At 50.4% G+C, this 26,327-nt stretch overlaps 15 non-coding genes across 15 annotated transcripts; all 15 read left to right on the top strand.

Annotated features, from left to right (window-relative positions):
- The first annotated feature begins 289 nt into the window (after positions 1–289).
- Trnal-uaa (transfer RNA leucine (anticodon UAA)) lies at positions 290–373 on the top strand. The gene has a single exon. It is a non-coding gene; the product is annotated as a tRNA-Leu (tRNA).
- Positions 374–2,139: 1,766 nt separating this feature from the next.
- Positions 2,140–2,223, top strand: Trnal-uaa (transfer RNA leucine (anticodon UAA)). The gene has a single exon. It is a non-coding gene; the product is annotated as a tRNA-Leu (tRNA).
- Positions 2,224–3,989: 1,766 nt separating this feature from the next.
- Positions 3,990–4,073, top strand: Trnal-uaa (transfer RNA leucine (anticodon UAA)). Its single transcript has one exon. It is a non-coding gene; the product is annotated as a tRNA-Leu (tRNA).
- A 1,766-nt stretch (positions 4,074–5,839) lies between these two features.
- On the top strand, positions 5,840–5,923 carry Trnal-uaa (transfer RNA leucine (anticodon UAA)). Its single transcript has one exon. It is a non-coding gene; the product is annotated as a tRNA-Leu (tRNA).
- Positions 5,924–7,689: 1,766 nt separating this feature from the next.
- On the top strand, positions 7,690–7,773 carry Trnal-uaa (transfer RNA leucine (anticodon UAA)). Its single transcript has one exon. It is a non-coding gene; the product is annotated as a tRNA-Leu (tRNA).
- Positions 7,774–9,539: 1,766 nt separating this feature from the next.
- Trnal-uaa (transfer RNA leucine (anticodon UAA)) lies at positions 9,540–9,623 on the top strand. The gene has a single exon. It is a non-coding gene; the product is annotated as a tRNA-Leu (tRNA).
- A 1,766-nt stretch (positions 9,624–11,389) lies between these two features.
- On the top strand, positions 11,390–11,473 carry Trnal-uaa (transfer RNA leucine (anticodon UAA)). The gene has a single exon. It is a non-coding gene; the product is annotated as a tRNA-Leu (tRNA).
- A 1,766-nt stretch (positions 11,474–13,239) lies between these two features.
- On the top strand, positions 13,240–13,323 carry Trnal-uaa (transfer RNA leucine (anticodon UAA)). Its single transcript has one exon. It is a non-coding gene; the product is annotated as a tRNA-Leu (tRNA).
- Positions 13,324–15,091: 1,768 nt separating this feature from the next.
- On the top strand, positions 15,092–15,175 carry Trnal-uaa (transfer RNA leucine (anticodon UAA)). Its single transcript has one exon. It is a non-coding gene; the product is annotated as a tRNA-Leu (tRNA).
- A 1,764-nt stretch (positions 15,176–16,939) lies between these two features.
- On the top strand, positions 16,940–17,023 carry Trnal-uaa (transfer RNA leucine (anticodon UAA)). The gene has a single exon. It is a non-coding gene; the product is annotated as a tRNA-Leu (tRNA).
- Positions 17,024–18,787: 1,764 nt separating this feature from the next.
- Positions 18,788–18,871, top strand: Trnal-uaa (transfer RNA leucine (anticodon UAA)). Its single transcript has one exon. It is a non-coding gene; the product is annotated as a tRNA-Leu (tRNA).
- Positions 18,872–20,635: 1,764 nt separating this feature from the next.
- Trnal-uaa (transfer RNA leucine (anticodon UAA)) lies at positions 20,636–20,719 on the top strand. The gene has a single exon. It is a non-coding gene; the product is annotated as a tRNA-Leu (tRNA).
- A 1,766-nt stretch (positions 20,720–22,485) lies between these two features.
- Trnal-uaa (transfer RNA leucine (anticodon UAA)) lies at positions 22,486–22,568 on the top strand. Its single transcript has one exon. It is a non-coding gene; the product is annotated as a tRNA-Leu (tRNA).
- A 1,764-nt stretch (positions 22,569–24,332) lies between these two features.
- On the top strand, positions 24,333–24,416 carry Trnal-uaa (transfer RNA leucine (anticodon UAA)). The gene has a single exon. It is a non-coding gene; the product is annotated as a tRNA-Leu (tRNA).
- Positions 24,417–26,182: 1,766 nt separating this feature from the next.
- Positions 26,183–26,266, top strand: Trnal-uaa (transfer RNA leucine (anticodon UAA)). The gene has a single exon. It is a non-coding gene; the product is annotated as a tRNA-Leu (tRNA).
- The last annotated feature ends 61 nt before the right edge of the window (positions 26,267–26,327 follow it).

Raw genomic sequence — 26,327 nt, 5'->3', positions numbered from 1 at the left:
ACAGCGTGGCTGTTGCTAGGAAACGGCCTTAGATGCCGTTTGCTAATATCTGCTTTCTTTTGCGTCAATGTGGAAATTATCCTATTACTAAATACAGTTGTGCTAGTTACAGTTCAAACTGGATACGACGGAAGAGCGCGGGATGCGTTTCCTACGCCACATCTGACATTGCGCCTTAAATATTGTAAGACTGACATAATTCCGTCCTACCGAAAAAAGAAACAGATTTCGCAGTCAGGTTCTTGAGATAATGCTAGAGACGGAAGTCACTGGGGCTGTTGTCTCACACGTCAGATTGGCCGAGCGGTCTAAGGCGCCAGATTTAAGCTCTGGTTCCCGAAAGGGAGCGTGGGTTCGAACCCCACATCTGACAATGCATTTTAATCATTCAGAAACTAACCTACTCCATTCATGTTGTAGAACAAGTAAATTACGCAGAAACACGCCATGGAGGTTTTGCTAGGGAAGACAGTGACAGCAGTGCTGGCGTCTCACGTCCCATAGGCTGAGCAGTCGAAAAGAAATAGCGGAACATACTTTTCCTGTGTCGAGTTTTACCTCTTCTCACGGACGTTTCCGTGGTCGTTGTGTTGTGGCTCTGGGCTCGAAGCGACAGGCGAAAATGAGTCAACAGTGACACGTAAGTGTTTCAATGAATGGCAGGGCCTTAATAAAGATAGATGAAACGGCGGTTGGGGTAGTGGAGTCCTGAAGCGGCCGTATTGCGCGGGCAATAAGCTCACCAAGTTAGAGTGTTATTATGCTAATAACGAGGGGGCTGTGGGTTCGATCCCACCAAGGGCTATTCCATTTTGTTTCCCTAAAAGGCAAATCCCAAGTGATCTGTACAAGGACTAAGGCGTCTGCCCGTCTGGCGACGTTCTCGCCAACTTGTATGCCACGCCAAAGACACGGGTCCATGCCCGATCACCGAAATTCGACAGCGTTGGGCGTGGTTAGTACTCAGGTGGGTGACCACCTAGGAAGTCCGCGAGCTATTGGTTTCTTCAGTTTTGCCTTTTTCCTTTGTTTTTGAGTCTGCTGCGCGGAAATCCTGCGGTCCAGCACGCTGACACCTCTCTTGCTTCTCGGTACGCACAGGGGCGAACCTGCGGCCACTGTCAAATGAAAGAGTCCGTTGTGTGTTTGTCGATTTGGCGTCTCCCAGTCGTTTCTAGCGCCAGTCCTCTACATATACGGCCATTTGCAAGCGTCAGCTTTCGCGTCAGCCGAGCAAAGTCGAGACAAGTCGACACATGAGGACACACGATGCTGTGAATCGTAATCCGCACTAGCCTTCGCGGAGCGAGACGAGGGGTGGAGGAAAACCATTCGTACCACAACTGTTCGGAAATTCGAAGATCAAGTAGCGTTGAACACACTCTCCTGAGTAAAGGAGACAACTTCTGTGTGGTGTCCGGGTTTCGAACCCGGATCAGCTACTTGGGAAGCAACCACGCTGACCGACACACCACCACTGCCTTCCGCTACAAGCTGTTTGCGCCGTGATGTGTCGCCTTCCCTCCTGGCGCCAGAGGACGAAGGCTATCTCGCTGTAGGCGCTCAACGCCGAGTGGAAGGCGAGCACATCTGAACCCGTTTTCCTGGTGCTGCTAGGGCGATATACTGTGACTAGGCGCAGAACTGACTTCCACTGAAGAAATCTGCCCTTTAATGCACATCAGGGCCAACACGAAATTTCTAATATGCAGTACTCACTGACGATCCAAAGACGTTTCAGTACGTATGCGTCGGTACCGCCGGGGCAGTGCCTAAGTATTGTAAAGTGAAGGTCGACAGTTCCATCCTCACACGAAGTATTTCATTGGCTTCCCACGAGTACGTAATGCACAGCGTGGCTGTTGCTAGGAAACGGCCTTAGATGCCGTTTGCTAATATCTGCTTTCTTTTGCGTCAATGTGGAAATTATCCTATTACTAAATACAGTTGTGCTAGTTACAGTTCAAACTGGATACGACGGAAGAGCGCGGGATGCGTTTCCTACGCCACATCTGACATTGCGCCTTAAATATTGTAAGACTGACATAATTCCGTCCTACCGAAAAAAGAAACAGATTTCGCAGTCAGGTTCTTGAGATAATGCTAGAGACGGAAGTCACTGGGGCTGTTGTCTCACACGTCAGATTGGCCGAGCGGTCTAAGGCGCCAGATTTAAGCTCTGGTTCCCGAAAGGGAGCGTGGGTTCGAACCCCACATCTGACAATGCATTTTAATCATTCAGAAACTAACCTACTCCATTCATGTTGTAGAACAAGTAAATTACGCAGAAACACGCCATGGAGGTTTTGCTAGGGAAGACAGTGACAGCAGTGCTGGCGTCTCACGTCCCATAGGCTGAGCAGTCGAAAAGAAATAGCGGAACATACTTTTCCTGTGTCGAGTTTTACCTCTTCTCACGGACGTTTCCGTGGTCGTTGTGTTGTGGCTCTGGGCTCGAAGCGACAGGCGAAAATGAGTCAACAGTGACACGTAAGTGTTTCAATGAATGGCAGGGCCTTAATAAAGATAGATGAAACGGCGGTTGGGGTAGTGGAGTCCTGAAGCGGCCGTATTGCGCGGGCAATAAGCTCACCAAGTTAGAGTGTTATTATGCTAATAACGAGGGGGCTGTGGGTTCGATCCCACCAAGGGCTATTCCATTTTGTTTCCCTAAAAGGCAAATCCCAAGTGATCTGTACAAGGACTAAGGCGTCTGCCCGTCTGGCGACGTTCTCGCCAACTTGTATGCCACGCCAAAGACACGGGTCCATGCCCGATCACCGAAATTCGACAGCGTTGGGCGTGGTTAGTACTCAGGTGGGTGACCACCTAGGAAGTCCGCGAGCTATTGGTTTCTTCAGTTTTGCCTTTTTCCTTAGTTTTTGAGTCTGCTGCGCGGAAATCCTGCGGTCCAGCACGCTGACACCTCTCTTGCTTCTCGGTACGCACAGGGGCGAACCTGCGGCCACTGTCAAATGAAAGAGTCCGTTGTGTGTTTGTCGATTTGGCGTCTCCCAGTCGTTTCTAGCGCCAGTCCTCTACATATACGGCCATTTGCAAGCGTCAGCTTTCGCGTCAGCCGAGCAAAGTCGAGACAAGTCGACACATGAGGACACACGATGCTGTGAATCGTAATCCGCACTAGCCTTCGCGGAGCGAGACGAGGGGTGGAGGAAAACCATTCGTACCACAACTGTTCGGAAATTCGAAGATCAAGTAGCGTTGAACACACTCTCCTGAGTAAAGGAGACAACTTCTGTGTGGTGTCCGGGTTTCGAACCCGGATCAGCTACTTGGGAAGCAACCACGCTGACCGACACACCACCACTGCCTTCCGCTACAAGCTGTTTGCGCCGTGATGTGTCGCCTTCCCTCCTGGCGCCAGAGGACGAAGGCTATCTCGCTGTAGGCGCTCAACGCCGAGTGGAAGGCGAGCACATCTGAACCCGTTTTCCTGGTGCTGCTAGGGCGATATACTGTGACTAGGCGCAGAACTGACTTCCACTGAAGAAATCTGCCCTTTAATGCACATCAGGGCCAACACGAAATTTCTAATATGCAGTACTCACTGACGATCCAAAGACGTTTCAGTGCGTATGCGTCGGTACCGCCGGGGCAGTGCCTAAGTATTGTAAAGTGAAGGTCGACAGTTCCATCCTCACACGAAGTATTTCATTGGCTTCCCACGAGTACGTAATGCACAGCGTGGCTGTTGCTAGGAAACGGCCTTAGATGCCGTTTGCTAATATCTGCTTTCTTTTGCGTCAATGTGGAAATTATCCTATTACTAAATACAGTTGTGCTAGTTACAGTTCAAACTGGATACGACGGAAGAGCGCGGGATGCGTTTCCTACGCCACATCTGACATTGCGCCTTAAATATTGTAAGACTGACATAATTCCGTCCTACCGAAAAAAGAAACAGATTTCGCAGTCAGGTTCTTGAGATAATGCTAGAGACGGAAGTCACTGGGGCTGTTGTCTCACACGTCAGATTGGCCGAGCGGTCTAAGGCGCCAGATTTAAGCTCTGGTTCCCGAAAGGGAGCGTGGGTTCGAACCCCACATCTGACAATGCATTTTAATCATTCAGAAACTAACCTACTCCATTCATGTTGTAGAACAAGTAAATTACGCAGAAACACGCCATGGAGGTTTTGCTAGGGAAGACAGTGACAGCAGTGCTGGCGTCTCACGTCCCATAGGCTGAGCAGTCGAAAAGAAATAGCGGAACATACTTTTCCTGTGTCGAGTTTTACCTCTTCTCACGGACGTTTCCGTGGTCGTTGTGTTGTGGCTCTGGGCTCGAAGCGACAGGCGAAAATGAGTCAACAGTGACACGTAAGTGTTTCAATGAATGGCAGGGCCTTAATAAAGATAGATGAAACGGCGGTTGGGGTAGTGGAGTCCTGAAGCGGCCGTATTGCGCGGGCAATAAGCTCACCAAGTTAGAGTGTTATTATGCTAATAACGAGGGGGCTGTGGGTTCGATCCCACCAAGGGCTATTCCATTTTGTTTCCCTAAAAGGCAAATCCCAAGTGATCTGTACAAGGACTAAGGCGTCTGCCCGTCTGGCGACGTTCTCGCCAACTTGTATGCCACGCCAAAGACACGGGTCCATGCCCGATCACCGAAATTCGACAGCGTTGGGCGTGGTTAGTACTCAGGTGGGTGACCACCTAGGAAGTCCGCGAGCTATTGGTTTCTTCAGTTTTGCCTTTTTCCTTAGTTTTTGAGTCTGCTGCGCGGAAATCCTGCGGTCCAGCACGCTGACACCTCTCTTGCTTCTCGGTACGCACAGGGGCGAACCTGCGGCCACTGTCAAATGAAAGAGTCCGTTGTGTGTTTGTCGATTTGGCGTCTCCCAGTCGTTTCTAGCGCCAGTCCTCTACATATACGGCCATTTGCAAGCGTCAGCTTTCGCGTCAGCCGAGCAAAGACGAGACAAGTCGACACATGAGGACACACGATGCTGTGAATCGTAATCCGCACTAGCCTTCGCGGAGCGAGACGAGGGGTGGAGGAAAACCATTCGTACCACAACTGTTCGGAAATTCGAAGATCAAGTAGCGTTGAACACACTCTCCTGAGTAAAGGAGACAACTTCTGTGTGGTGTCCGGGTTTCGAACCCGGATCAGCTACTTGGGAAGCAACCACGCTGACCGACACACCACCACTGCCTTCCGCTACAAGCTGTTTGCGCCGTGATGTGTCGCCTTCCCTCCTGGCGCCAGAGGACGAAGGCTATCTCGCTGTAGGCGCTCAACGCCGAGTGGAAGGCGAGCACATCTGAACCCGTTTTCCTGGTGCTGCTAGGGCGATATACTGTGACTAGGCGCAGAACTGACTTCCACTGAAGAAATCTGCCCTTTAATGCACATCAGGGCCAACACGAAATTTCTAATATGCAGTACTCACTGACGATCCAAAGACGTTTCAGTGCGTATGCGTCGGTACCGCCGGGGCAGTGCCTAAGTATTGTAAAGTGAAGGTCGACAGTTCCATCCTCACACGAAGTATTTCATTGGCTTCCCACGAGTACGTAATGCACAGCGTGGCTGTTGCTAGGAAACGGCCTTAGATGCCGTTTGCTAATATCTGCTTTCTTTTGCGTCAATGTGGAAATTATCCTATTACTAAATACAGTTGTGCTAGTTACAGTTCAAACTGGATACGACGGAAGAGCGCGGGATGCGTTTCCTACGCCACATCTGACATTGCGCCTTAAATATTGTAAGACTGACATAATTCCGTCCTACCGAAAAAAGAAACAGATTTCGCAGTCAGGTTCTTGAGATAATGCTAGAGACGGAAGTCACTGGGGCTGTTGTCTCACACGTCAGATTGGCCGAGCGGTCTAAGGCGCCAGATTTAAGCTCTGGTTCCCGAAAGGGAGCGTGGGTTCGAACCCCACATCTGACAATGCATTTTAATCATTCAGAAACTAACCTACTCCATTCATGTTGTAGAACAAGTAAATTACGCAGAAACACGCCATGGAGGTTTTGCTAGGGAAGACAGTGACAGCAGTGCTGGCGTCTCACGTCCCATAGGCTGAGCAGTCGAAAAGAAATAGCGGAACATACTTTTCCTGTGTCGAGTTTTACCTCTTCTCACGGACGTTTCCGTGGTCGTTGTGTTGTGGCTCTGGGCTCGAAGCGACAGGCGAAAATGAGTCAACAGTGACACGTAAGTGTTTCAATGAATGGCAGGGCCTTAATAAAGATAGATGAAACGGCGGTTGGGGTAGTGGAGTCCTGAAGCGGCCGTATTGCGCGGGCAATAAGCTCACCAAGTTAGAGTGTTATTATGCTAATAACGAGGGGGCTGTGGGTTCGATCCCACCAAGGGCTATTCCATTTTGTTTCCCTAAAAGGCAAATCCCAAGTGATCTGTACAAGGACTAAGGCGTCTGCCCGTCTGGCGACGTTCTCGCCAACTTGTATGCCACGCCAAAGACACGGGTCCATGCCCGATCACCGAAATTCGACAGCGTTGGGCGTGGTTAGTACTCAGGTGGGTGACCACCTAGGAAGTCCGCGAGCTATTGGTTTCTTCAGTTTTGCCTTTTTCCTTAGTTTTTGAGTCTGCTGCGCGGAAATCCTGCGGTCCAGCACGCTGACACCTCTCTTGCTTCTCGGTACGCACAGGGGCGAACCTGCGGCCACTGTCAAATGAAAGAGTCCGTTGTGTGTTTGTCGATTTGGCGTCTCCCAGTCGTTTCTAGCGCCAGTCCTCTACATATACGGCCATTTGCAAGCGTCAGCTTTCGCGTCAGCCGAGCAAAGTCGAGACAAGTCGACACATGAGGACACACGATGCTGTGAATCGTAATCCGCACTAGCCTTCGCGGAGCGAGACGAGGGGTGGAGGAAAACCATTCGTACCACAACTGTTCGGAAATTCGAAGATCAAGTAGCGTTGAACACACTCTCCTGAGTAAAGGAGACAACTTCTGTGTGGTGTCCGGGTTTCGAACCCGGATCAGCTACTTGGGAAGCAACCACGCTGACCGACACACCACCACTGCCTTCCGCTACAAGCTGTTTGCGCCGTGATGTGTCGCCTTCCCTCCTGGCGCCAGAGGACGAAGGCTATCTCGCTGTAGGCGCTCAACGCCGAGTGGAAGGCGAGCACATCTGAACCCGTTTTCCTGGTGCTGCTAGGGCGATATACTGTGACTAGGCGCAGAACTGACTTCCACTGAAGAAATCTGCCCTTTAATGCACATCAGGGCCAACACGAAATTTCTAATATGCAGTACTCACTGACGATCCAAAGACGTTTCAGTACGTATGCGTCGGTACCGCCGGGGCAGTGCCTAAGTATTGTAAAGTGAAGGTCGACAGTTCCATCCTCACACGAAGTATTTCATTGGCTTCCCACGAGTACGTAATGCACAGCGTGGCTGTTGCTAGGAAACGGCCTTAGATGCCGTTTGCTAATATCTGCTTTCTTTTGCGTCAATGTGGAAATTATCCTATTACTAAATACAGTTGTGCTAGTTACAGTTCAAACTGGATACGACGGAAGAGCGCGGGATGCGTTTCCTACGCCACATCTGACATTGCGCCTTAAATATTGTAAGACTGACATAATTCCGTCCTACCGAAAAAAGAAACAGATTTCGCAGTCAGGTTCTTGAGATAATGCTAGAGACGGAAGTCACTGGGGCTGTTGTCTCACACGTCAGATTGGCCGAGCGGTCTAAGGCGCCAGATTTAAGCTCTGGTTCCCGAAAGGGAGCGTGGGTTCGAACCCCACATCTGACAATGCATTTTAATCATTCAGAAACTAACCTACTCCATTCATGTTGTAGAACAAGTAAATTACGCAGAAACACGCCATGGAGGTTTTGCTAGGGAAGACAGTGACAGCAGTGCTGGCGTCTCACGTCCCATAGGCTGAGCAGTCGAAAAGAAATAGCGGAACATACTTTTCCTGTGTCGAGTTTTACCTCTTCTCACGGACGTTTCCGTGGTCGTTGTGTTGTGGCTCTGGGCTCGAAGCGACAGGCGAAAATGAGTCAACAGTGACACGTAAGTGTTTCAATGAATGGCAGGGCCTTAATAAAGATAGATGAAACGGCGGTTGGGGTAGTGGAGTCCTGAAGCGGCCGTATTGCGCGGGCAATAAGCTCACCAAGTTAGAGTGTTATTATGCTAATAACGAGGGGGCTGTGGGTTCGATCCCACCAAGGGCTATTCCATTTTGTTTCCCTAAAAGGCAAATCCCAAGTGATCTGTACAAGGACTAAGGCGTCTGCCCGTCTGGCGACGTTCTCGCCAACTTGTATGCCACGCCAAAGACACGGGTCCATGCCCGATCACCGAAATTCGACAGCGTTGGGCGTGGTTAGTACTCAGGTGGGTGACCACCTAGGAAGTCCGCGAGCTATTGGTTTCTTCAGTTTTGCCTTTTTCCTTAGTTTTTGAGTCTGCTGCGCGGAAATCCTGCGGTCCAGCACGCTGACACCTCTCTTGCTTCTCGGTACGCACAGGGGCGAACCTGCGGCCACTGTCAAATGAAAGAGTCCGTTGTGTGTTTGTCGATTTGGCGTCTCCCAGTCGTTTCTAGCGCCAGTCCTCTACATATACGGCCATTTGCAAGCGTCAGCTTTCGCGTCAGCCGAGCAAAGTCGAGACAAGTCGACACATGAGGACACACGATGCTGTGAATCGTAATCCGCACTAGCCTTCGCGGAGCGAGACGAGGGGTGGAGGAAAACCATTCGTACCACAACTGTTCGGAAATTCGAAGATCAAGTAGCGTTGAACACACTCTCCTGAGTAAAGGAGACAACTTCTGTGTGGTGTCCGGGTTTCGAACCCGGATCAGCTACTTGGGAAGCAACCACGCTGACCGACACACCACCACTGCCTTCCGCTACAAGCTGTTTGCGCCGTGATGTGTCGCCTTCCCTCCTGGCGCCAGAGGACGAAGGCTATCTCGCTGTAGGCGCTCAACGCCGAGTGGAAGGCGAGCACATCTGAACCCGTTTTCCTGGTGCTGCTAGGGCGATATACTGTGACTAGGCGCAGAACTGACTTCCACTGAAGAAATCTGCCCTTTAATGCACATCAGGGCCAACACGAAATTTCTAATATGCAGTACTCACTGACGATCCAAAGACGTTTCAGTACGTATGCGTCGGTACCGCCGGGGCAGTGCCTAAGTATTGTAAAGTGAAGGTCGACAGTTCCATCCTCACACGAAGTATTTCATTGGCTTCCCACGAGTACGTAATGCACAGCGTGGCTGTTGCTAGGAAACGGCCTTAGATGCCGTTTGCTAATATCTGCTTTCTTTTGCGTCAATGTGGAAATTATCCTATTACTAAATACAGTTGTGCTAGTTACAGTTCAAACTGGATACGACGGAAGAGCGCGGGATGCGTTTCCTACGCCACATCTGACATTGCGCCTTAAATATTGTAAGACTGACATAATTCCGTCCTACCGAAAAAAGAAACAGATTTCGCAGTCAGGTTCTTGAGATAATGCTAGAGACGGAAGTCACTGGGGCTGTTGTCTCACACGTCAGATTGGCCGAGCGGTCTAAGGCGCCAGATTTAAGCTCTGGTTCCCGAAAGGGAGCGTGGGTTCGAACCCCACATCTGACAATGCATTTTAATCATTCAGAAACTAACCTACTCCATTCATGTTGTAGAACAAGTAAATTACGCAGAAACACGCCATGGAGGTTTTGCTAGGGAAGACAGTGACAGCAGTGCTGGCGTCTCACGTCCCATAGGCTGAGCAGTCGAAAAGAAATAGCGGAACATACTTTTCCTGTGTCGAGTTTTACCTCTTCTCACGGACGTTTCCGTGGTCGTTGTGTTGTGGCTCTGGGCTCGAAGCGACAGGCGAAAATGAGTCAACAGTGACACGTAAGTGTTTCAATGAATGGCAGGGCCTTAATAAAGATAGATGAAACGGCGGTTGGGGTAGTGGAGTCCTGAAGCGGCCGTATTGCGCGGGCAATAAGCTCACCAAGTTAGAGTGTTATTATGCTAATAACGAGGGGGCTGTGGGTTCGATCCCACCAAGGGCTATTCCATTTTGTTTCCCTAAAAGGCAAATCCCAAGTGATCTGTACAAGGACTAAGGCGTCTGCCCGTCTGGCGACGTTCTCGCCAACTTGTATGCCACGCCAAAGACACGGGTCCATGCCCGATCACCGAAATTCGACAGCGTTGGGCGTGGTTAGTACTCAGGTGGGTGACCACCTAGGAAGTCCGCGAGCTATTGGTTTCTTCAGTTTTGCCTTTTTCCTTAGTTTTTGAGTCTGCTGCGCGGAAATCCTGCGGTCCAGCACGCTGACACCTCTCTTGCTTCTCGGTACGCACAGGGGCGAACCTGCGGCCACTGTCAAATGAAAGAGTCCGTTGTGTGTTTGTCGATTTGGCGTCTCCCAGTCGTTTCTAGCGCCAGTCCTCTACATATACGGCCATTTGCAAGCGTCAGCTTTCGCGTCAGCCGAGCAAAGTCGAGACAAGTCGACACATGAGGACACACGATGCTGTGAATCGTAATCCGCACTAGCCTTCGCGGAGCGAGACGAGGGGTGGAGGAAAACCATTCGTACCACAACTGTTCGGAAATTCGAAGATCAAGTAGCGTTGAACACACTCTCCTGAGTAAAGGAGACAACTTCTGTGTGGTGTCCGGGTTTCGAACCCGGATCAGCTACTTGGGAAGCAACCACGCTGACCGACACACCACCACTGCCTTCCGCTACAAGCTGTTTGCGCCGTGATGTGTCGCCTTCCCTCCTGGCGCCAGAGGACGAAGGCTATCTCGCTGTAGGCGCTCAACGCCGAGTGGAAGGCGAGCACATCTGAACCCGTTTTCCTGGTGCTGCTAGGGCGATATACTGTGACTAGGCGCAGAACTGACTTCCACTGAAGAAATCTGCCCTTTAATGCACATCAGGGCCAACACGAAATTTCTAATATGCAGTACTCACTGACGATCCAAAGACGTTTCAGTACGTATGCGTCGGTACCGCCGGGGCAGTGCCTAAGTATTGTAAAGTGAAGGTCGACAGTTCCATCCTCACACGAAGTATTTCATTGGCTTCCCACGAGTACGTAATGCACAGCGTGGCTGTTGCTAGGAAACGGCCTTAGATGCCGTTTGCTAATATCTGCTTTCTTTTGCGTCAATGTGGAAATTATCCTATTACTAAATACAGTTGTGCTAGTTACAGTTCAAACTGGATACGACGGAAGAGCGCGGGATGCGTTTCCTACGCCACATCTGACATTGCGCCTTAAATATTGTAAGACTGACATAATTCCGTCCTACCGAAAAAAGAAACAGATTTCGCAGTCAGGTTCTTGAGATAATGCTAGAGACGGAAGTCACTGGGGCTGTTGTCTCACACGTCAGATTGGCCGAGCGGTCTAAGGCGCCAGATTTAAGCTCTGGTTCCCGAAAGGGAGCGTGGGTTCGAACCCCACATCTGACAATGCATTTTAATCATTCAGAAACTAACCTACTCCATTCATGTTGTAGAACAAGTAAATTACGCAGAAACACGCCATGGAGGTTTTGCTAGGGAAGACAGTGACAGCAGTGCTGGCGTCTCACGTCCCATAGGCTGAGCAGTCGAAAAGAAATAGCGGAACATACTTTTCCTGTGTCGAGTTTTACCTCTTCTCACGGACGTTTCCGTGGTCGTTGTGTTGTGGCTCTGGGCTCGAAGCGACAGGCGAAAATGAGTCAACAGTGACACGTAAGTGTTTCAATGAATGGCAGGGCCTTAATAAAGATAGATGAAACGGCGGTTGGGGTAGTGGAGTCCTGAAGCGGCCGTATTGCGCGGGCAATAAGCTCACCAAGTTAGAGTGTTATTATGCTAATAACGAGGGGGCTGTGGGTTCGATCCCACCAAGGGCTATTCCATTTTGTTTCCCTAAAAGGCAAATCCCAAGTGATCTGTACAAGGACTAAGGCGTCTGCCCGTCTGGCGACGTTCTCGCCAACTTGTATGCCACGCCAAAGACACGGGTCCATGCCCGATCACCGAAATTCGACAGCGTTGGGCGTGGTTAGTACTCAGGTGGGTGACCACCTAGGAAGTCCGCGAGCTATTGGTTTCTTCAGTTTTGCCTTTTTCCTTAGTTTTTGAGTCTGCTGCGCGGAAATCCTGCGGTCCAGCACGCTGACACCTCTCTTGCTTCTCGGTACGCACAGGGGCGAACCTGCGGCCACTGTCAAATGAAAGAGTCCGTTGTGTGTTTGTCGATTTGGCGTCTCCCAGTCGTTTCTAGCGCCAGTCCTCTACATATACGGCCATTTGCAAGCGTCAGCTTTCGCGTCAGCCGAGCAAAGTCGAGACAAGTCGACACATGAGGACACACGATGCTGTGAATCGTAATCCGCACTAGCCTTCGCGGAGCGAGACGAGGGGTGGAGGAAAACCATTCGTACCACAACTGTTCGGAAATTCGAAGATCAAGTAGCGTTGAACACACTCTCCTGAGTAAAGGAGACAACTTCTGTGTGGTGTCCGGGTTTCGAACCCGGATCAGCTACTTGGGAAGCAACCACGCTGACCGACACACCACCACTGCCTTCCGCTACAAGCTGTTTGCGCCGTGATGTGTCGCCTTCCCTCCTGGCGCCAGAGGACGAAGGCTATCTCGCTGTAGGCGCTCAACGCCGAGTGGAAGGCGAGCACATCTGAACCCGTTTTCCTGGTGCTGCTAGGGCGATATACTGTGACTAGGCGCAGAACTGACTTCCACTGAAGAAATCTGCCCTTTAATGCACATCAGGGCCAACACGAAATTTCTAATATGCAGTACTCACTGACGATCCAAAGACGTTTCAGTACGTATGCGTCGGTACCGCCGGGGCAGTGCCTAAGTATTGTAAAGTGAAGGTCGACAGTTCCATCCTCACACGAAGTATTTCATTGGCTTCCCACGAGTACGTAATGCACAGCGTGGCTGTTGCTAGGAAACGGCCTTAGATGCCGTTTGCTAATATCTGCTTTCTTTTGCGTCAATGTGGAAATTATCCTATTACTAAATACAGTTGTGCTAGTTACAGTTCAAACTGGATACGACGGAAGAGCGCGGGATGCGTTTCCTACGCCACATCTGACATTGCGCCTTAAATATTGTAAGACTGACATAATTCCGTCCTACCGAAAAAAGAAACAGATTTCGCAGTCAGGTTCTTGAGATAATGCTAGAGACGGAAGTCACTGGGGCTGTTGTCTCACACGTCAGATTGGCCGAGCGGTCTAAGGCGCCAGATTTAAGCTCTGGTTCCCGAAAGGGAGCGTGGGTTCGAACCCCACATCTGACAATGCATTTTAATCATTCAGAAACTAACCTACTCCATTCATGTTGTAGAACAAGTAAATTACGCAGAAACACGCCATGGAGGTTTTGCTAGGGAAGACAGTGACAGCAGTGCTGGCGTCTCACGTCCCATAGGCTGAGCAGTCGAAAAGAAATAGCGGAACATACTTTTCCTGTGTCGAGTTTTACCTCTTCTCACGGACGTTTCCGTGGTCGTTGTGTTGTGGCTCTGGGCTCGAAGCGACAGGCGAAAATGAGTCAACAGTGACACGTAAGTGTTTCAATGAATGGCAGGGCCTTAATAAAGATAGATGAAACGGCGGTTGGGGTAGTGGAGTCCTGAAGCGGCCGTATTGCGCGGGCAATAAGCTCACCAAGTTAGAGTGTTATTATGCTAATAACGAGGGGGCTGTGGGTTCGATCCCACCAAGGGCTATTCCATTTTGTTTCCCTAAAAGGCAAATCCCAAGTGATCTGTACAAGGACTAAGGCGTCTGCCCGTCTGGCGACGTTCTCGCCAACTTGTATGCCACGCCAAAGACACGGGTCCATGCCCGATCACCGAAATTCGACAGCGTTGGGCGTGGTTAGTACTCAGGTGGGTGACCACCTAGGAAGTCCGCGAGCTATTGGTTTCTTCAGTTTTGCCTTTTTCCTTAGTTTTTGAGTCTGCTGCGCGGAAATCCTGCGGTCCAGCACGCTGACACCTCTCTTGCTTCTCGGTACGCACAGGGGCGAACCTGCGGCCACTGTCAAATGAAAGAGTCCGTTGTGTGTTTGTCGATTTGGCGTCTCCCAGTCGTTTCTAGCGCCAGTCCTCTACATATACGGCCATTTGCAAGCGTCAGCTTTCGCGTCAGCCGAGCAAAGTCGAGACAAGTCGACACATGAGGACACACGATGCTGTGAATCGTAATCCGCACTAGCCTTCGCGGAGCGAGACGAGGGGTGGAGGAAAACCATTCGTACCACAACTGTTCGGAAATTCGAAGATCAAGTAGCGTTGAACACACTCTCCTGAGTAAAGGAGACAACTTCTGTGTGGTGTCCGGGTTTCGAACCCGGATCAGCTACTTGGGAAGCAACCACGCTGACCGACACACCACCACTGCCTTCCGCTACAAGCTGTTTGCGCCGTGATGTGTCGCCTTCCCTCCTGGCGCCAGAGGACGAAGGCTATCTCGCTGTAGGCGCTCAACGCCGAGTGGAAGGCGAGCACATCTGAAACACTAGATCGCGTGTTCTGCTAGGGCGATATACTGTGACTAGGCGCAGAACTGACTTCCACTGAAGAAATCTGCCCTTTAATGCACATCAGGGCCAACACGAAATTTCTAATATGCAGTACTCACTGACGATCCAAAGACGTTTCAGTACGTATGCGTCGGTACCGCCGGGGCAGTGCCTAAGTATTGTAAAGTGAAGGTCGACAGTTCCATCCTCACACGAAGTATTTCATTGGCTTCCCACGAGTACGTAATGCACAGCGTGGCTGTTGCTAGGAAACGGCCTTAGATGCCGTTTGCTAATATCTGCTTTCTTTTGCGTCAATGTGGAAATTATCCTATTACTAAATACAGTTGTGCTAGTTACAGTTCAAACTGGATACGACGGAAGAGCGCGGGATGCGTTTCCTACGCCACATCTGACATTGCGCCTTAAATATTGTAAGACTGACATAATTCCGTCCTACCGAAAAAAGAAACAGATTTCGCAGTCAGGTTCTTGAGATAATGCTAGAGACGGAAGTCACTGGGGCTGTTGTCTCACACGTCAGATTGGCCGAGCGGTCTAAGGCGCCAGATTTAAGCTCTGGTTCCCGAAAGGGAGCGTGGGTTCGAACCCCACATCTGACAATGCATTTTAATCATTCAGAAACTAACCTACTCCATTCATGTTGTAGAACAAGTAAATTACGCAGAAACACGCCATGGAGGTTTTGCTAGGGAAGACAGTGACAGCAGTGCTGGCGTCTCACGTCCCATAGGCTGAGCAGTCGAAAAGAAATAGCGGAACATACTTTTCCTGTGTCGAGTTTTACCTCTTCTCACGGACGTTTCCGTGGTCGTTGTGTTGTGGCTCTGGGCTCGAAGCGACAGGCGAAAATGAGTCAACAGTGACACGTAAGTGTTTCAATGAATGGCAGGGCCTTAATAAAGATAGATGAAACGGCGGTTGGGGTAGTGGAGTCCTGAAGCGGCCGTATTGCGCGGGCAATAAGCTCACCAAGTTAGAGTGTTATTATGCTAATAACGAGGGGGCTGTGGTTCGATCCCACCAAGGGCTATTCCATTTTGTTTCCCTAAAAGGCAAATCCCAAGTGATCTGTACAAGGACTAAGGCGTCTGCCCGTCTGGCGACGTTCTCGCCAACTTGTATGCCACGCCAAAGACACGGGTCCATGCCCGATCACCGAAATTCGACAGCGTTGGCGTGGTTAGTACTCAGGTGGGTGACCACCTAGGAAGTCCGCGAGCTATTGGTTTCTTCAGTTTTGCCTTTTTCCTTAGTTTTTGAGTCTGCTGCGCGGAAATCCTGCGGTCCAGCACGCTGACACCTCTCTTGCTTCTCGGTACGCACAGGGGCGAACCTGCGGCCACTGTCAAATGAAAGAGTCCGTTGTGTGTTTGTCGATTTGGCGTCTCCCAGTCGTTTCTAGCGCCAGTCCTCTACATATACGGCCATTTGCAAGCGTCAGCTTTCGCGTCAGCCGAGCAAAGTCGAGACAAGTCGACACATGAGGACACACGATGCTGTGAATCGTAATCCGCACTAGCCTTCGCGGAGCGAGACGAGGGGTGGAGGAAAACCATTCGTACCACAACTGTTCGGAAATTCGAAGATCAAGTAGCGTTGAACACACTCTCCTGAGTAAAGGAGACAACTTCTGTGTGGTGTCCGGGTTTCGAACCCGGATCAGCTACTTGGGAAGCAACCACGCTGACCGACACACCACCACTGCCTTCCGCTACAAGCTGTTTGCGCCGTGATGTGTCGCCTTCCCTCCTGGCGCCAGAGGACGAAGGCTATCTCGCTGTAGGCGCTCAACGCCGAGTGGAAGGCGAGCACATCTGAACCCGTTTTCCTGGTGCTGCTAGGGCGATATACTGTGACTAGGCGCAGAACTGACTTCCACAGAAGAAATCTGCCCTTTAATGCACATCAGGGCCAACACGAAATTTCTAATATGCAGTACTCACTGACGATCCAAAGACGTTTCAGTACGTATGCGTCGGTACCGCCGGGGCAGTGCCTAAGTATTGTAAAGTGAAGGTCGACAGTTCCATCCTCACACGAAGTATTTCATTGGCTTCCCACGAGTACGTAATGCACAGCGTGGCTGTTGCTAGGAAACGGCCTTAGATGCCGTTTGCTAATATCTGCTTTCTTTTGCGTCAATGTGGAAATTATCCTATTACTAAATACAGTTGTGCTAGTTACAGTTCAAACTGGATACGACGGAAGAGCGCGGGATGCGTTTCCTACGCCACATCTGACATTGCGCCTTAAATATTGTAAGACTGACATAATTCCGTCCTACCGAAAAAAGAAACAGATTTCGCAGTCAGGTTCTTGAGATAATGCTAGAGACGGAAGTCACTGGGGCTGTTGTCTCACACGTCAGATTGGCCGAGCGGTCTAAGGCGCCAGATTTAAGCTCTGGTTCCCGAAAGGGAGCGTGGGTTCGAACCCCACATCTGACAATGCATTTTAATCATTCAGAAACTAACCTACTCCATTCATGTTGTAGAACAAGTAAATTACGCAGAAACACGCCATGGAGGTTTTGCTAGGGAAGACAGTGACAGCAGTGCTGGCGTCTCACGTCCCATAGGCTGAGCAGTCGAAAAGAAATAGCGGAACATACTTTTCCTGTGTCGAGTTTTACCTCTTCTCACGGACGTTTCCGTGGTCGTTGTGTTGTGGCTCTGGGCTCGAAGCGACAGGCGAAAATGAGTCAACAGTGACACGTAAGTGTTTCAATGAATGGCAGGGCCTTAATAAAGATAGATGAAACGGCGGTTGGGGTAGTGGAGTCCTGAAGCGGCCGTATTGCGCGGCAATAAGCTCACCAAGTTAGAGTGTTATTATGCTAATAACGAGGGGGCTGTGGGTTCGATCCCACCAAGGGCTATTCCATTTTGTTTCCCTAAAAGGCAAATCCCAAGTGATCTGTACAAGGACTAAGGCGTCTGCCCGTCTGGCGACGTTCTCGCCAACTTGTATGCCACGCCAAAGACACGGGTCCATGCCCGATCACCGAAATTCGACAGCGTTGGGCGTGGTTAGTACTCAGGTGGGTGACCACCTAGGAAGTCCGCGAGCTATTGGTTTCTTCAGTTTTGCCTTTTTCCTTAGTTTTTGAGTCTGCTGCGCGGAAATCCTGCGGTCCAGCACGCTGACACCTCTCTTGCTTCTCGGTACGCACAGGGGCGAACCTGCGGCCACTGTCAAATGAAAGAGTCCGTTGTGTGTTTGTCGATTTGGCGTCTCCCAGTCGTTTCTAGCGCCAGTCCTCTACATATACGGCCATTTGCAAGCGTCAGCTTTCGCGTCAGCCGAGCAAAGTCGAGACAAGTCGACACATGAGGACACACGATGCTGTGAATCGTAATCCGCACTAGCCTTCGCGGAGCGAGACGAGGGGTGGAGGAAAACCATTCGTACCACAACTGTTCGGAAATTCGAAGATCAAGTAGCGTTGAACACACTCTCCTGAGTAAAGGAGACAACTTCTGTGTGGTGTCCGGGTTTCGAACCCGGATCAGCTACTTGGGAAGCAACCACGCTGACCGACACACCACCACTGCCTTCCGCTACAAGCTGTTTGCGCCGTGATGTGTCGCCTTCCCTCCTGGCGCCAGAGGACGAAGGCTATCTCGCTGTAGGCGCTCAACGCCGAGTGGAAGGCGAGCACATCTGAACCCGTTTTCCTGGTGCTGCTAGGGCGATATACTGTGACTAGGCGCAGAACTGACTTCCACTGAAGAAATCTGCCCTTTAATGCACATCAGGGCCAACACGAAATTTCTAATATGCAGTACTCACTGACGATCCAAAGACGTTTCAGTACGTATGCGTCGGTACCGCCGGGGCAGTGCCTAAGTATTGTAAAGTGAAGGTCGACAGTTCCATCCTCACACGAAGTATTTCATTGGCTTCCCACGAGTACGTAATGCACAGCGTGGCTGTTGCTAGGAAACGGCCTTAGATGCCGTTTGCTAATATCTGCTTTCTTTTGCGTCAATGTGGAAATTATCCTATTACTAAATACAGTTGTGCTAGTTACAGTTCAAACTGGATACGACGGAAGAGCGCGGGATGCGTTTCCTACGCCACATCTGACATTGCGCCTTAAATATTGTAAGACTGACATAATTCCGTCCTACCGAAAAAAGAAACAGATTTCGCAGTCAGGTTCTTGAGATAATGCTAGAGACGGAAGTCACTGGGCTGTTGTCTCACACGTCAGATTGGCCGAGCGGTCTAAGGCGCCAGATTTAAGCTCTGGTTCCCGAAAGGGAGCGTGGGTTCGAACCCCACATCTGACAATGCATTTTAATCATTCAGAAACTAACCTACTCCATTCATGTTGTAGAACAAGTAAATTACGCAGAAACACGCCATGGAGGTTTTGCTAGGGAAGACAGTGACAGCAGTGCTGGCGTCTCACGTCCCATAGGCTGAGCAGTCGAAAAGAAATAGCGGAACATACTTTTCCTGTGTCGAGTTTTACCTCTTCTCACGGACGTTTCCGTGGTCGTTGTGTTGTGGCTCTGGGCTCGAAGCGACAGGCGAAAATGAGTCAACAGTGACACGTAAGTGTTTCAATGAATGGCAGGGCCTTAATAAAGATAGATGAAACGGCGGTTGGGGTAGTGGAGTCCTGAAGCGGCCGTATTGCGCGGGCAATAAGCTCACCAAGTTAGAGTGTTATTATGCTAATAACGAGGGGGCTGTGGGTTCGATCCCACCAAGGGCTATTCCATTTTGTTTCCCTAAAAGGCAAATCCCAAGTGATCTGTACAAGGACTAAGGCGTCTGCCCGTCTGGCGACGTTCTCGCCAACTTGTATGCCACGCCAAAGACACGGGTCCATGCCCGATCACCGAAATTCGACAGCGTTGGGCGTGGTTAGTACTCAGGTGGGTGACCACCTAGGAAGTCCGCGAGCTATTGGTTTCTTCAGTTTTGCCTTTTTCCTTAGTTTTGAGTCTGCTGCGCGGAAATCCTGCGGTCCAGCACGCTGACACCTCTCTTGCTTCTCGGTACGCACAGGGGCGAACCTGCGGCCACTGTCAAATGAAAGAGTCCGTTGTGTGTTTGTCGATTTGGCGTCTCCCAGTCGTTTCTAGCGCCAGTCCTCTACATATACGGCCATTTGCAAGCGTCAGCTTTCGCGTCAGCCGAGCAAAGTCGAGACAAGTCGACACATGAGGACACACGATGCTGTGAATCGTAATCCGCACTAGCCTTCGCGGAGCGAGACGAGGGGTGGAGGAAAACCATTCGTACCACAACTGTTCGGAAATTCGAAGATCAAGTAGCGTTGAACACACTCTCCTGAGTAAAGGAGACAACTTCTGTGTGGTGTCCGGGTTTCGAACCCGGATCAGCTACTTGGGAAGCAACCACGCTGACCGACACACCACCACTGCCTTCCGCTACAAGCTGTTTGCGCCGTGATGTGTCGCCTTCCCTCCTGGCGCCAGAGGACGAAGGCTATCTCGCTGTAGGCGCTCAACGCCGAGTGGAAGGCGAGCACATCTGAACCCGTTTTCCTGGTGCTGCTAGGGCGATATACTGTGACTAGGCGCAGAACTGACTTCCACTGAAGAAATCTGCCCTTTAATGCACATCAGGGCCAACACGAAATTTCTAATATGCAGTACTCACTGACGATCCAAAGACGTTTCAGTACGTATGCGTCGGTACCGCCGGGGCAGTGCCTAAGTATTGTAAAGTGAAGGTCGACAGTTCCATCCTCACACGAAGTATTTCATTGGCTTCCCACGAGTACGTAATGCACAGCGTGGCTGTTGCTAGGAAACGGCCTTAGATGCCGTTTGCTAATATCTGCTTTCTTTTGCGTCAATGTGGAAATTATCCTATTACTAAATACAGTTGTGCTAGTTACAGTTCAAACTGGATACGACGGAAGAGCGCGGGATGCGTTTCCTACGCCACATCTGACATTGCGCCTTAAATATTGTAAGACTGACATAATTCGTCCTACCGAAAAAAGAAACAGATTTCGCAGTCAGGTTCTTGAGATAATGCTAGAGACGGAAGTCACTGGGGCTGTTGTCTCACACGTCAGATTGGCCGAGCGGTCTAAGGCGCCAGATTTAAGCTCTGGTTCCCGAAAGGGAGCGTGGGTTCGAACCCCACATCTGACAATGCATTTTAATCATTCAGAAACTAACCTACTCCATTCATGTTGTAGAACAAGTAAATTACGCAGAAACACGCCATGGAGGTTTTGCTAGGGAAGACAGTGACAGCAGTGCTGGCGTCTCACGTCCCATAGGCTGAGCAGTCGAAAAGAAATAGCGGAACATACTTTTCCTGTGTCGAGTTTTACCTCTTCTCACGGACGTTTCCGTGGTCGTTGTGTTGTGGCTCTGGGCTCGAAGCGACAGGCGAAAATGAGTCAACAGTGACACGTAAGTGTTTCAATGAATGGCAGGGCCTTAATAAAGATAGATGAAACGGCGGTTGGGGTAGTGGAGTCCTGAAGCGGCCGTATTGCGCGGGCAATAAGCTCACCAAGTTAGAGTGTTATTATGCTAATAACGAGGGGGCTGTGGGTTCGATCCCACCAAGGGCTATTCCATTTTGTTTCCCTAAAAGGCAAATCCCAAGTGATCTGTACAAGGACTAAGGCGTCTGCCCGTCTGGCGACGTTCTCGCCAACTTGTATGCCACGCCAAAGACACGGGTCCATGCCCGATCACCGAAATTCGACAGCGTTGGGCGTGGTTAGTACTCAGGTGGGTGACCACCTAGAAGTCCGCGAGCTATTGGTTTCTTCAGTTTTGCCTTTTTCCTTAGTTTTTGAGTCTGCTGCGCGGAAATCCTGCGGTCCAGCACGCTGACACCTCTCTTGCTTCTCGGTACGCACAGGGGCGAACCTGCGGCCACTGTCAAATGAAAGAGTCCGTTGTGTGTTTGTCGATTTGGCGTCTCCCAGTCGTTTCTAGCGCCAGTCCTCTACATATACGGCCATTTGCAAGCGTCAGCTTTCGCGTCAGCCGAGCAAAGTCGAGACAAGTCGACACATGAGGACACACGATGCTGTGAATCGTAATCCGCACTAGCCTTCGCGGAGCGAGACGAGGGGTGGAGGAAAACCATTCGTACCACAACTGTTCGGAAATTCGAAGATCAAGTAGCGTTGAACACACTCTCCTGAGTAAAGGAGACAACTTCTGTGTGGTGTCCGGGTTTCGAACCCGGATCAGCTACTTGGGAAGCAACCACGCTGACCGACACACCACCACTGCCTTCCGCTACAAGCTGTTTGCGCCGTGATGTGTCGCCTTCCCTCCTGGCGCCAGAGGACGAAGGCTATCTCGCTGTAGGCGCTCAACGCCGAGTGGAAGGCGAGCACATCTGAACCCGTTTTCCTGGTGCTGCTAGGGCGATATACTGTGACTAGGCGCAGAACTGACTTCCACTGAAGAAATCTGCCCTTTAATGCACATCAGGGCCAACACGAAATTTCTAATATGCAGTACTCACTGACGATCCAAAGACGTTTCAGTACGTATGCGTCGGTACCCGCCGGGGCAGTGCCTAAGTATTGTAAAGTGAAGGTCGACAGTTCCATCCTCACACGAAGTATTTCATTGGCTTCCCACGAGTACGTAATGCACAGCGTGGCTGTTGCTAGGAAACGGCCTTAGATGCCGTTTGCTAATATCTGCTTTCTTTTGCGTCAATGTGGAAATTATCCTATTACTAAATACAGTTGTGCTAGTTACAGTTCAAACTGGATACGACGGAAGAGCGCGGGATGCGTTTCCTACGCCACATCTGACATTGCGCCTTAAATATTGTAAGACTGACATAATTCCGTCCTACCGAAAAAAGAAACAGATTTCGCAGTCAGGTTCTTGAGATAATGCTAGAGACGGAAGTCACTGGGGCTGTTGTCTCACACGTCAGATTGCCGAGCGGTCTAAGGCGCCAGATTTAAGCTCTGGTTCCCGAAAGGGAGCGTGGGTTCGAACCCCACATCTGACAATGCATTTTAATCATTCAGAAACTAACCTACTCCATTCATGTTGTAGAACAAGTAAATTACGCAGAAACACGCCATGGAGGTTTGCTAGGGAAGACAGTGACAGCAGTGCTGGCGTCTCACGTCCCATAGGCTGAGCAGTCGAAAAGAAATAGCGGAACATACTTTTCCTGTGTCGAGTTTTACCTCTTCTCACGGACGTTTCCGTGGTCGTTGTGTTGTGGCTCTGGGCTCGAAGCGACAGGCGAAAATGAGTCAACAGTGACACGTAAGTGTTTCAATGAATGGCAGGGCCTTAATAAAGATAGATGAAACGGCGGTTGGGTAGTGGAGTCCTGAAGCGGCCGTATTGCGCGGGCAATAAGCTCACCAAGTTAGAGTGTTATTATGCTAATAACGAGGGGGCTGTGGGTTCGATCCCACCAAGGGCTATTCCATTTTGTTTCCCTAAAAGGCAAATCCCAAGTGATCTGTACAAGGACTAAGGCGTCTGCCCGTCTGGCGACGTTCTCGCCAACTTGTATGCCACGCCAAAGACACGGGTCCATGCCGATCACCGAAATTCGACAGCGTTGGGCGTGGTTAGTACTCAGGTGGGTGACCACCTAGGAAGTCCGCGAGCTATTGGTTTCTTCAGTTTTGCCTTTTTCCTTTGTTTTTGAGTCTGCTGCGCGGAAATCCTGCGGTCCAGCACGCTGACACCTCTCTTGCTTCTCGGTACGCACAGGGGCGAACCTGCGGCCACTGTCAAATGAAAGAGTCCGTTGTGTGTTTGTCGATTTGGCGTCTCCCAGTCGTTTCTAGCGCCAGTCCTCTACATATACGGCCATTTGCAAGCGTCAGCTTTCGCGTCAGCCGAGCAAAGTCGAGACAAGTCGACACATGAGGACACACGATGCTGTGAATCGTAATCCGCACTAGCCTTCGCCGGAGCGAGACGAGGGGTGGAGGAAAACCATTCGTACCACAACTGTTCGGAAATTCGAAGATCAAGTAGCGTTGAACACACTCTCCTGAGTAAAGGAGACAACTTCTGTGTGGTGTCCGGGTTTCGAACCCGGATCAGCTACTTGGGAAGCAACCACGCTGACCGACACACCACCACTGCCTTCCGCTACAAGCTGTTTGCGCCGTGATGTGTCGCCTTCCCTCCTGGCGCCAGAGGACGAAGGCTATCTCGCTGTAGGCGCTCAACGCCGAGTGGAAGGCGAGCACATCTGAACCCGTTTTCCTGGTGCTGCTAGGGCGATATACTGTGACTAGGCGCAGAACTGACTTCCACTGAAGAAATCTGCCCTTTAATGCACATCAGGGCCAACACGAAATTTCTAATATGCAGTACTCACTGACGATCCAAAGACGTTTCAGTACGTATGCGTCGGTACCGCCGGGGCAGTGCCTAAGTATTGTAAAGTGAAGGTCGACAGTTCCATCCTCACACGAAGTATTTCATTGGCTTCCCACGAGTACGTAATGCACAGCGTGGCTGTTGCTAGGAAACGGCCTTAGATGCCGTTTGCTAATATCTGCTTTCTTTTGCGTCAATGTGGAAATTATCCTATTACTAAATACAGTTGTGCTAGTTACAGTTCAAACTGGATACGACGGAAGAGCGCGGGATGCGTTTCCTACGCCACATCTGACATTGCGCCTTAAATATTGTAAGACTGACATAATTCCGTCCTACCGAAAAAAGAAACAGATTTCGCAGTCAGGTTCTTGAGATAATGCTAGAGACGGAAGTCACTGGGGCTGTTGTCTCACACGTCAGATTGGCCGAGCGGTCTAAGGCGCCAGATTTAAGCTCTGCTTCCCGAAAGGGAGCGTGGGTTCGAACCCCACATCTGACAATGCATTTTAATCATTCAGAAACTAACCTACTCCATTCATGTTGTAGAACAAGTAAATTACGCAGAAACACGCCATGGAGGTTTTGCTAGGGAAGACAGTGACAGCAGTGCTGGCGTCTCACGTCCCATAGGCTGAGCAGTCGAAAAGAAATAGCGGAACATACTTTTCCTGTGTCGAGTTTTACCTCTTCTCACGGACGTTTCCGTGGTCGTTGTGTTGTGGCTCTGGGCTCGAAGCGACAGGCGAAAATGAGTCAACAGTGACACGTAAGTGTTTCAATGAATGGCAGGGCCTTAATAAAGATAGATGAAACGGCGGTTGGGGTAGTGGAGTCCTGAAGCGGCCGTATTGCGCGGGCAATAAGCTCACCAAGTTAGAGTGTTATTATGCTAATAACGAGGGGGCTGTGGGTTCGATCCCACCAAGGGCTATTCCATTTTGTTTCCCTAAAAGGCAAATCCCAAGTGATCTGTACAAGGACTAAGGCGTCTGCCCGTCTGGCGACGTTCTCGCCAACTTGTATGCCACGCCAAAGACACGGGTCCATGCCCGATCACCGAAATTCGACAGCGTTGGGCGTGGTTAGTACTCAGGTGGGTGACCACCTAGGAAGTCCGCGAGCTATTGGTTTCTTCAGTTTTGCCTTTTTCCTTAGTTTTTGAGTCTGCTGCGCGGAAATCCTGCGGTCCAGCACGCTGACACCTCTCTTGCTTCTCGGTACGCACAGGGGCGAACCTGCGGCCACTGTCAAATGAAAGAGTCCGTTGTGTGTTTGTCGATTTGGCGTCTCCCAGTCGTTTCTAGCGCCAGTCCTCTACATATACGGCCATTTGCAAGCGTCAGCTTTCGCGTCAGCCGAGCAAAGTCGAGACAAGTCGACACATGAGGACACACGATGCTGTGAATCGTAATCCGCACTAGCCTTCGCGGAGCGAGACGAGGGGTGGAGGAAAACCATTCGTACCACAACTGTTCGGAAATTCGAAGATCAAGTAGCGTTGAACACACTCTCCTGAGTAAAGGAGACAACTTCTGTGTGGTGTCCGGGTTTCGAACCCGGATCAGCTACTTGGGAAGCAACCACGCTGACCGACACACCACCACTGCCTTCCGCTACAAGCTGTTTGCGCCGTGATGTGTCGCCTTCCCTCCTGGCGCCAGAGGACGAAGGCTATCTCGCTGTAGGCGCTCAACGCCGAGTGGAAGGCGAGCACATCTGAACCCGTTTTCCTGGTGCTGCTAGGGCGATATACTGTGACTAGGCGCAGAACTGACTTCCACTGAAGAAATCTGCCCTTTAATGCACATCAGGGCCAACACGAAATTTCTAATATGCAGTACTCACTGACGATCCAAAGACGTTTCAGTACGTATGCGTCGGTACCGCCGGGGCAGTGCCTAAGTATTGTAAAGTGAAGGTCGACAGTTCCATCCTCACACGAAGTATTTCATTGGCTTCCCACGAGTACGTAATGCACAGCGTGGCTGTTGCTAGGAAACGGCCTTAGATGCCGTTTGCTAATATCTGCTTTCTTTTGCGTCAATGTGGAAATTATCCTATTACTAAATACAGTTGTGCTAGTTACAGTTCAAACTGGATACGACGGAAGAGCGCGGGATGCGTTTCCTACGCCACATCTGACATTGCGCCTTAAATATTGTAAGACTGACATAATTCCGTCCTACCGAAAAAAGAAACAGATTTCGCAGTCAGGTTCTTGAGATAATGCTAGAGACGGAAGTCACTGGGGCTGTTGTCTCACACGTCAGATTGGCCGAGCGGTCTAAGGCGCCAGATTTAAGCTCTGGTTCCCGAAAGGGAGCGTGGGTTCGAACCCCACATCTGACAATGCATTTTAATCATTCAGAAACTAACCTACTCCATTCATGTTGTAGAACAAGTAAATTAC

This window comes from Schistocerca gregaria, chromosome 7 (assembly GCF_023897955.1).
Source record: "Schistocerca gregaria isolate iqSchGreg1 chromosome 7, iqSchGreg1.2, whole genome shotgun sequence".
Lineage (NCBI taxonomy): Eukaryota > Metazoa > Arthropoda > Insecta > Orthoptera > Acrididae > Schistocerca > Schistocerca gregaria.
The sequence above is the reverse complement of the archived record's forward strand: the minus strand, read 5'-3'. Positions and strand labels throughout refer to the sequence as shown.